The following is a 9,582-nucleotide window of genomic DNA, read 5'->3' on the forward strand; positions in this document are numbered from 1 at the left end:
TCAATGAGGGGGTTCCAACTTTGTGGTTAGTCGGGGTGCTGGAAATGTCCGAGGGAAGGAGTCCCTAAGTGCTTCTGGATATCAGCTATTGCGAGGCAATTAAACTCATTTGCATCACATTAATAAAGCACAAATTTATTGCTCAGAGGATCCTTCATCAAAAGGATTATTTTGGAGGGCAGGTGTCTGCTAAGAGATTGTCAGCCTAGGAAAACTTTCTTCCTCTTCCAGCGTGTCCCAAAGGTGGTGCTCCTCCACTCCTTTACATTTTGGAAGTTCACCAGACACACACCTTCCACCTTTTCCCAGCTACCCTGATCTAAATTCTAGTCTCTATCCTTTGCAAAAATATGACTCCTGTCCTTGAATTCAGAAAACCAGCAAGAGCAGAACTGGACCCATGTGCTCTTTCCATTAATTCTGAACAGCTGTATCTCTCATTCTCTACCATCCAAGCTGGTGTAGTGTTTGGTTACGAGCACAAGCTCTCTAGCCAGATTTCCTGGGTCTCAATCCCTTCTCTGCCATTTACTAGTTGTGTGACATTGGGCAAGTTGTTGAATCTCTCTGTGCCTCAGCTTCCCCATCTGCAACTGGAGGCGGGAGAGGGTACCTACTTCACAGAACTGTGCAGAGCCAGGAAAGTCAGCCAGGTCTCTGGCTTTTCCAGGACTAAGAATTGCCTGTATTTCCTCGTATCTGTTCCAAGACAATGGGTCATACAAAGTGAAATAACAAGTTTCTTAAGAAGGAGAGAGAGTCACGCCAACACTGGTCTTTTCCTTGTTTGGCATCTCAGAAGGAGACTTTGAAAACCACGCACCCAGTTACCCAGGTTCCTCCTAAGAACCAGGCATCTTCGGGGGAAGAAAGGAAAACCAAAGCTTGTCCTCCAACTCCATGCACTGGAGGCCGTGAGCCGAGGAGAAGGCGCAACGAGAGGTCCCACAGACCCACATTCTCGGCTGTTTACCTGGAAAGGATCATTTCACCTCCACTTACGAGAACAGAAATGGATCCCTGATGGAACGCCCCTTGGCAGCTCCGAGTGCCCGCCCGGAGAGGACGCGCCGCTGCCCGCCCCTGCTGCCTGCCGGAGCTGTGGGGAGCCCAGAGCCTGGGAGCTCTACGGCCCTGGATAGAGCCCTATTACTCTCCGAGCGGCTGCAGAGACCGCTGGGCCCACTACGAGTGTGCTCAGGCACCTGCAAACCTTGTACACCAACATTTTTTTTCTCCTGGAAAGAAAACACGTTGATAAAGTCCGCGCAGGAAATCTGAACTTTACTGGACGTTTCCCCTCTTCCCATCTTACCAGGTAGGGCTGTGCTTTTTTGCAGTCATCACGTCGGGGTAGGGTCCCGATCTTTTCAGGGCCTGTGCCTCCAAAGGTCTTGTCGGGCCTCGCGGCAGCCACTTTCTCATGACATGATCACGGCCAGGGTGCTTTGCCTCTCGGGGTCTTCTGTAAAATGCTGACAGCAGTACGCACAAGGCAGGGCTGTCAGGAGTACTGAGATACTGGAAGCCCCTGGCACATGGTAGATGCTTAATAAGGAGTGGGCATTACTATGTTTTTAAGATTCAGAGGCATCATTTTAAGATTCAGAGGCATTCAGAGGAGTCTTGTTGCGCGTCCTGTTACAGTCCCCTTGGGTCTATCCTAGCACTAGGGGCCAGTTATATTTTGGACCTGAAGCGGGTCAGCTTTGGTAAATCCGCTTCCTTAAGTGGTAGGTGCCTTAGGACTCCGGATAGTGCAGGGGAAAGCAGGGGCAACAAGGTGGGAGATCGAAGCCTGGGATGGGGCGTAAAAAGCAGGGCAAGGAGAAAAACTGACTACGCCCCACCTCCTCTTATTCTATCTCCAGGGACTACAGTTTCCTTTGTGTGAAACAAAAGATAAAACCTGTAGGTGGAAAATGTTTGCACTGAAGGATGGGTAAACCTCGGGTACAAAATATGGAACGCTTCACGAATTTGCGTGTCATCCTTGCGCAGGGGCCATGCTAATCTTCTCTGTATCGTTCCAATTTTAGTATATGTGCTGCCGAAGCGAGCACAATTGGCAGGTTTTCTCAGAAAGCATATAAAGCTCAAAAGAGCGATGCCTTTACAGTTATGACGACTATGCTTCGCGCTTTTCAAAAATCCCCAAATAATTACAGCATTATGACCTTTTATTATCTCGTACACACAGTAATTGTATCTTTGTGATTACAGCTAAATTAAATCTAATTTTGTCCCTAATCTTCCAACGTTGTGTATGCAAATGAAGGAACCATGGGAAATTGGCATTTGGCCCGCCCGACCTCTGCGCGCCCCCACAGGGCGCAGGGAACACGCTCAGTCACGTGGTGCGCGCCGCCCCCGCCCCTCTTCCGCGCCGGGAGGACTGGGCCCCCGGGGGTCGTGCGCCGGGCTCCTCCGCGAAAGCCCCGGCGCAGTGGCCCCAGACGTTACGGGGGAGGGGGCGGGACCTTTGGCTGGGGGTGGGGTGGGGCTGTGTGAGCCTGAGGGCGCCGCAGCATGCGGGTTGGGCACCCCGAAGCGGCTGCGGACTGTCGGTGGGGCAGTCTGGGTTCTAGGGCCCGTGACCCCGGCAAGAGCTGGAACCACGGAGCGTGAACCGGAAGGGGCTGGGCAGGGTTGGCCGAAGGCTGCGGCGGGGTGGGCCACGCTGCGCCGCTGCTTCCTCTGGAGTGCTCGGGACCGGCGCCCGGTGCTTGAAGTCAAGGGCAAGGGGTACGGTTTGGGGTACCCCATAGTGTGGCACCATAGCGTGATTCGGGGTGTGGCAGCCTGGGAAGGGTCACCGCGCTTAGGTCCCTTAGGCCCTTAACCCGACCCGTGGTTTTCCCCTCAAAATGCAGGTTAGAAAACAAGCTCTAGTTGGGTAATCAAGGCCAAAGTTGCCCCTGCAGTTGTGAAAGTTGAGCTCTGGAGGTAAGTCTGGTTTCATTTCCTCCTCCCAGTGGAACTCGAGCGAGGAAAGATTTGGGACCAGGAGTGCCCCCTCTCCTTTCTCTGACCTCGACGATGGCCCCAAGGCCTTATCAGCTCAGACTTCCCTTCCTGCCTGCCTTCTCCAAATACCAAGCCCCTAAGACGTCAGCGGTGGGGCTGCGGGTCCAATAGGCAGTGGTTTGGGTTGCTGCGTGGTTGCAGGATGCTTCGGTTCCGGCAAGGGAGCCAGGATAACATGGCAGAGCATTCTCAGTCCAGTGCTGAGACGGACTGGGAAGGAAGAAGGGGGATAGACAGTGACTGGGGCAAGAAGGTGGGCAGGAGGAAAGGGGACATTTGAGCTGTCGCCTTATAGGGCTGCAGCCTATATAGGGCAGAGGAAGACCTGAGTCAGTTTCACGGATCTGGGCAAGTCCTTCAGGCAGGAGAGGCCACTGTGGAGGTGGTTGGTGCCCCATGGACCTGCTCTGGCTCAGCACTGTGAGCCTGACTGGAGCCACAGCCAGGGAGCACCTGGCCTGGCCTTTGGAGACTTTGGAGCCCCTCCCCCCACCTGTCTTCAGTGAAACGGAAATCGGGTGCAGGCTGCCCAACTTCTCCTCTGACCTCTCTCTAAATAAGCAGTAAGCAAACACAAACCTCAGAATGTTAATATGGCCTTTATTGAGCGAAAAGAGCTAATTTGGGCAACGATGTTTCCCTCAGATTTACAAAAGGGAATTGCAAATAACCAAAAAGCGTATTAGCATTGATGGGAGATGATGCTAATCTTCAATTAGCATCCACGTTTTTATTCATTTATTTAGAAGAAGAGCCTTTTCGTCACAGTCAATGCGCACACGTGTCACAGTGACAGGTACATCTCATGGGTTCGTAACTGCCTTATTGCGAAAACCAGCAGGAGATGGACCAGGTTGTTCACCATTTCTGGCTACACGAGCATGTGTTATTTTGAGCCAGATGTGGGTTTTTTGTTTTTGTTTTTGTTTTTGTTTTTTTCGTCTGTTTTTCTTATTGAGCAATTGTAACATAGAGGAGGTACATCTGAGTTCTGTTACATTCCTTCCCGCATCTGTCTTTGTGACCTTGCCCAACTCCCTGGATTTCTCTGGTCCAGTTTTAGCTTCTGCAGAGTGAAGAAACTGTCCTAGAGATGATCTTTCATATCTCTCTCAGCTTTGGCATGCTGTGATTTCTGTGATTGATTTCTTTCTCTCTCTTTCTTTCTTTCTTTTTTTGTAACTGGGTAACTGAAGGACTTTTTTGGAGACTATAATTAGCAAGAGGTAAACATTCAACACTTTCTGCTTTCTGTTTTAGAAGGGTGGAGAATTCTGGTCATCCTTGGGGCATGGAAGACCCCAAGAATTAGTCCACAGGGGCTACAGTGGACCTAGGGTCTGGGACCTGCAGAACCCTGCAGCACTCTCCTCTGAACCCTGAAGGCCCAGTGTGGAGGAAGAGGGAGGGGAGGGATGAGAGGGGAGGAGATGGATTGGATGTGACATGAAGCTGGAGGGCAAACGGATGGAGGGACTCAGTATGGAGAGAACCAAGGGGATCCTGCTCCCAGAGACCCCAAGGGGATGGACACTAAACGGCAAGGAGTATGTGTCTGCATAGGTTGTCGATCTCAGCTGCAGGGGAAGCCGGCTCTGGCTGGCCCTCAGAGCTGTTGTCTTCCCTCTACTCTGAGACCCGAGGTGGCCTGAGTCCTGACAGACTTTGCTGAATGTCCTGAGCTGCAGAACCTTAAGAGACGCAGAGTCCTTCCCTTGATCCCGTCTGAGCTGGAGCTTCCCACCACTCCCGAGTGGGAGAGATCAGAGCCAACCTTAATTAAATCTGGATAAATGAAGCAGTGGGCTCTTTCATATTGAAAACATGTCGGTGAAGACATGAGATCTTAGGATTCTCTAACATTGTTATAGTATTTCCCTTGAAGCCTGGGAGCACTGACATTCACATGTCATTCATTTGAAATAAGAAGGGTCGGGGATTCGCATCAGCCCCACCAGAGGGAGGAGGAAGCAGGGGTGTGGAGAAGCAGCCATGGCCTTCTCTTTGCTGGGACCTGGGCACGAGTGGCATTGGTGACATCCAGATGTTACCCAGCATAGTAGGGCAGGGAAGTGCTGAGTTCACAGGCCTGGCCCAGAAGCTCCAAGGGCCCAGACACAGGAGGGGACTTCAGGCGGTCTGGGTGTGGAGAAGAACCCACCCCTCAGGCCCTAGAAATCCCTTTGAGCAGCACCTGCTCTGACTTAAACCTTGTTCTCCTAAGATCTCTTTGGAAGTATGCTCTCCCACCCTAATCACCCCAGTGTAAAGGAGTTTTTCCATATTTCCTTCTTTGCCTCCCCAAAAAGAAAGCCAGGGGTTGGGGGAGGGTCTGTGTTCACGGACAGCTCAGAGGGTGGCCTCCGGGAAGAGGCAGGGTCACCAGTGGCCAGAGGGAGTTTCTCTTTCGAAGCCTCCTAATCCCCCTGTGCTGGCAGCCCTTGCTCTTCCGGCTTGGCCCCTGCTGTGGTTAGAGCTGTTCTAATCCATCCCAGATGCCTGACCTCAGTGCTGCCCCTTCCCAGCTTGATTCTGGAGGGGGGGTTGGAGCCACACTTGTCACTCACACCCAGATCTCTTTTTTGTGCCTGGAGCTTTGTCCGTATCTGCTGTTTCCCCACCTGTGGGGCGGTGACTCCGCTGCGAGCCCAGCGGGGCTGTTGGAACAGTAACTGCAGGGCTATGTGAGTGGCCCGAGCACCTTAGAGGAGCTGCTTCCTGTGAAGTGTTTGGAACAGGTCCTGGGTCCGTGGGAAGGTCGCGGTAGGTACGCAGATACTCAGTGTAGGCTTGCCTGGGCAGCGGTGTTGGTTAAGCATCTGTCTCTTGGTTACAGCTGGGGTCTCGGTCTTAAGGTCATGGGGTCGGGCTCGTTGCTCAGCACGGTGTCCACTTGAGAGTCTCTTTCCCTCTCCCTCTGCCCCTCCTGTTGTGCTCTTTCTTCCTCTTTTTAAAATAAATAAATCTTTTAAAAAAAAAATCCTCCATGTATAACCACTTCCTTACTTGTCTTTGGTCTTCTTAATTTCCCAAGAATCAGACTTTTTTTTTTTTTTTTAAAGATTTTATTTATTTATTTGACAGAGATCACAAGTAGGCAGAGAGGCAGGCAGAGAGAGAGAGGGGGAAGCAGGCTCCCCGCGGGGCAGAGAGCCCGACGCGGGGCCCGATCCCAGGACGCCGAGACCACTCCTCTTTTTAAAGCTACTGTAGGGACTGTTTCTTCACTAGGGTAACATTTTTGTCGTGGTAGCTCCTTTTCTTTGTTCCTCCTCCCCTCCTTAGCTGTGATGAGGACTATTTTCCCTCAGAGGGCTTTGCTGCCTTGGGTCTGATAAGGAAAGCCTTGGTTGCCACTGTCTGGGAGGGGAAAGCTTGTAACTCACTCACTCCTGTTCCCCGAGCTTAGTGTGAATCCTTGCCCTTTCTTCTGATGTTCTGTTTCTTTTTCGTGTCTCAGAGATAAGCAGGAGGGAGCCTTGTTCCTCTTTTGCTGATGGGGAAAACCTAGGTCTGGAGAGGAAAGGGACACAGCTAGTGAGTGACCCTGGAATTTGCTCCCAAATCTCTCTGGCTCCAAGAGCTAGCTCTGCACCCAGATGGAATAAAGGAGTCCCACTGGACGGTTTTCCGAGGCACGCTCGCTCGCTCGCTCTCTCTCTCTCTCTTTTGCCCTAACTCCTGCCTTTGAAGCATCCTTATTCTGAGCTGTTGCTGTCTGAAGGGTTCACTGTGATTTAGTTCAAAACACTCTTCTCTGGCATTCCCAGGGCAGCCTGAGAGCACAGGGTGTTTAGGTTGAGGGTGTGCAAGGGACCCTCTGAAAGAGAGACAAAAAGAATCTCCAAGTCCAAGTACGAAGGCTGCCAACTTCTGGGTTCTGTCAGTTTTTCTGTGTGGGGTTGCAGCTGGGAGAAGTGACACACCCTGGCAGCAGCTGTGTACAGGGACGCGTACCTTCTCTGAGCCAAGAAGGGCCACATTGACGAGGCCCAGCAGTGAGCCTCAGTTTCCTCCTCTCTAAGGTGGAAGTAAGGATCTCCCTCCTCACTTTAGTAGGTGGTGAGGCCCAATGGGAAATCCTACTGTATTTCCTTCTCTCTCTCTTTCTTTCTTTCTTTCAGATTTCATTTATTTATTTGACAGAGAGAGACACAGCGAGAGAGGGAACACAAGGAAGGGCAGTCAGAGAGGGAGAAGTAGGCTTTCTGCCAAGCAGGGAGCCCGATGCATGACCCTGGAATCATGACCCCAGCCAAAGGCAGACGTTTAACGACTGAGCCACCCAGGCGCCCCAGGAAATCTCACTGTAAAGTGCTAGATGGCAAAAGGTAGGACTATTGCCTTCTCACCAGACACCCATCCCAGCCTCAGGTAGCTAAATGCTTTGCTTACCTGGTGAGCGAGGCATTTGTGCATTGGGAACAGACCTACAAAATATGAGCACCAAGATAAACCATCACATTGTATTAATATTTTCACACCACTTAACTCTCATTAAAATGTACTTTGCTGAATTTAATATGTGATTTCAAATGACACAACATATTAAGTGCTTAATATACTAGAAATTATGAAACTATTATAGTCGGTGCCATATGAAATAATTAGACTGAATTAAACTTTAGCAGCCAAGTGAAGGAAAGACTTCAACTTAGAATGTCTTAAAGGAGCTTAAGCTACCCCTGGAATCCCCCAAATAAATGTCCAGAAATTAGGATCTTTAAATAAAAACTGGAACTGAATCTGGACTTAACACGCAGCTCTTCTAGGCTTCACTGCTGCGGGTGCTGTTGCCTCGGGGAAGTGGGGGGGCCCTCCCGGCAGCCACCCCAGGCCAGGGTCTCAGGGTCAGGGCATCGGTGGCCTCTTCCCCCAGGGGCCTGGCGGCGGGGCAGGGGTGGTGGTGACTCAAGTGTTTGGAGTAAGGAGTAAGGCCTTCTGCTGAAGGGACAGATTAGTCTTCTTTGCCCCAAATAAGCCAGCTGTCAAAAACTTAAAACACACCTACCTTCTTTACCACTGACCGAGCGCTTCGTTTCTGGCAGGCATTTTATATGCATTTTTCTCATTTTGGCCTTACAGTACACGGATGTGATAGGCCGCCATTTTCAGATGAGGAAACAGGCTTAGATCAAGTGAATTATCCCAGCCTTACAATCAGAATCCATAACGTTCTCCCATATACCGCACACAGCTGGTTCAGTAGCGTGCATGTATGTGTGTGTGCGCGTGTGCATGTGTGTGCCACTTCCCATTTTTTAAAAAGATTTTATTTATTTATTTGAGAGAGCAGGAGCAGGGGAGCAGAGGGCGAGGGAGAAGCAGGCCCTCTGCTGAGCAGGAACCTGCCACAGGGCTCAATCCCAGGATCCCAGGTTCATGACCCCAGCGGAAAGTGGATGCTTAACCAACTGAACCACCCAGGTGCCCCAAGACAACTTCTTTTATTTTTTTTTAAATTTTTAAAATTTATTATTTTTTTAAGACAACTTCTTTTAAAGACTTAGAGGGAGTGCTAATTTCTTGGCTATTTGAGATGCCGTGTCTCAATTACTCATACCAGTATGAAAAACTAACCCAGCGGGCCGTTTGAAAAATATAAATTTGAGTGCAGAGACTCAAACATATTATCATTTACTTACCAGCAAAATAATTTTAAGCAGGAAAATTTAGCTCAAGCAAACATGTTTATGATTAACCAAAAACATGTACTTTTCATTAAGTATCTGCCTTAGGTTCTGTGTCATATAATAGAAAACAAAATCTGTTGCTTTAAGGTGACAGAGGTTAATTTCTCTGCTGCATGAGACAAGTTGCCTTTCAAGGTCTGGTTGGCTGGCTCGAGAGCGGGCTCTTTTACCCAACTCTTGGTCCAAAATGGCTGCGGGAGCTCCAAGTTCCAGGCATCAGGAAAGAGGAAGGCAGGAAAAGCAAAGGATGCATATTACTGCCCTGAATAAAGTCTGTAACTAAGAAAGAAGAGAATGGTAACAAATGGGCAGTGAGTGGTCCTTGGCCTACCTCCCGGCACTCAGGGAACGATCAGTAAATGTCATTCTACTTCCTTTCTGCAGAGCATCAAGGAGAGCGAAGGAAAGTCATGTTTACTATGAGCATGCAGGATTCCAGGGACCATGCTGGATACCTGCACATCACCTCCGTCGATTATCATAATCCTGTGTGGGTGACAGAGACAGATCAGGTAGGATGAGAGGCTGCAATTGAGGGGCGGGGGGAAGGGTGAAGCTCTGTCCACAGGCGCAGATGGGAAGTTGCAGGGGAGAGAGTTAGAATGTTTGCGTGAGGAGCCCAGAGACTTCTGGGAAGGAAGGGATGATGCTCCCAGCCTTGCTCTCCTAGAGTCAAGTTATTACAAACTTGCAGGGTGACTCAGATGGTACAAACCAAAGTCCAGTGGCAGGAAAGTGGTAACTGTGCCCTTATAGTAAAATTGCCATGAGCATGGTAGATAGAAGAGATTAAAAGATCAAAAAGATACGTTAAAACCAGTAAAACTTGGGCGGGCACTTCACAAAATGGGGGCTCCAGGAG

At 50.1% G+C, this 9,582-nt stretch overlaps 1 non-coding gene across 1 annotated transcript; it reads right to left on the reverse strand.

The window, feature by feature from the left end:
• Positions 1-1,956: 1,956 nt before the first annotated feature.
• On the reverse strand, positions 1,957-2,063 carry LOC123945310. Its single transcript, XR_006819156.1, has one exon. It is a non-coding gene; the product is annotated as a U6 spliceosomal RNA (small nuclear RNA).
• Positions 2,064-9,582: the final 7,519 nt, after the last annotated feature.

The sequence above is a fragment of the Meles meles genome, chromosome 6 (assembly GCF_922984935.1).
Source record: "Meles meles chromosome 6, mMelMel3.1 paternal haplotype, whole genome shotgun sequence".
Taxonomy (NCBI): domain Eukaryota; kingdom Metazoa; phylum Chordata; class Mammalia; order Carnivora; family Mustelidae; genus Meles; species Meles meles.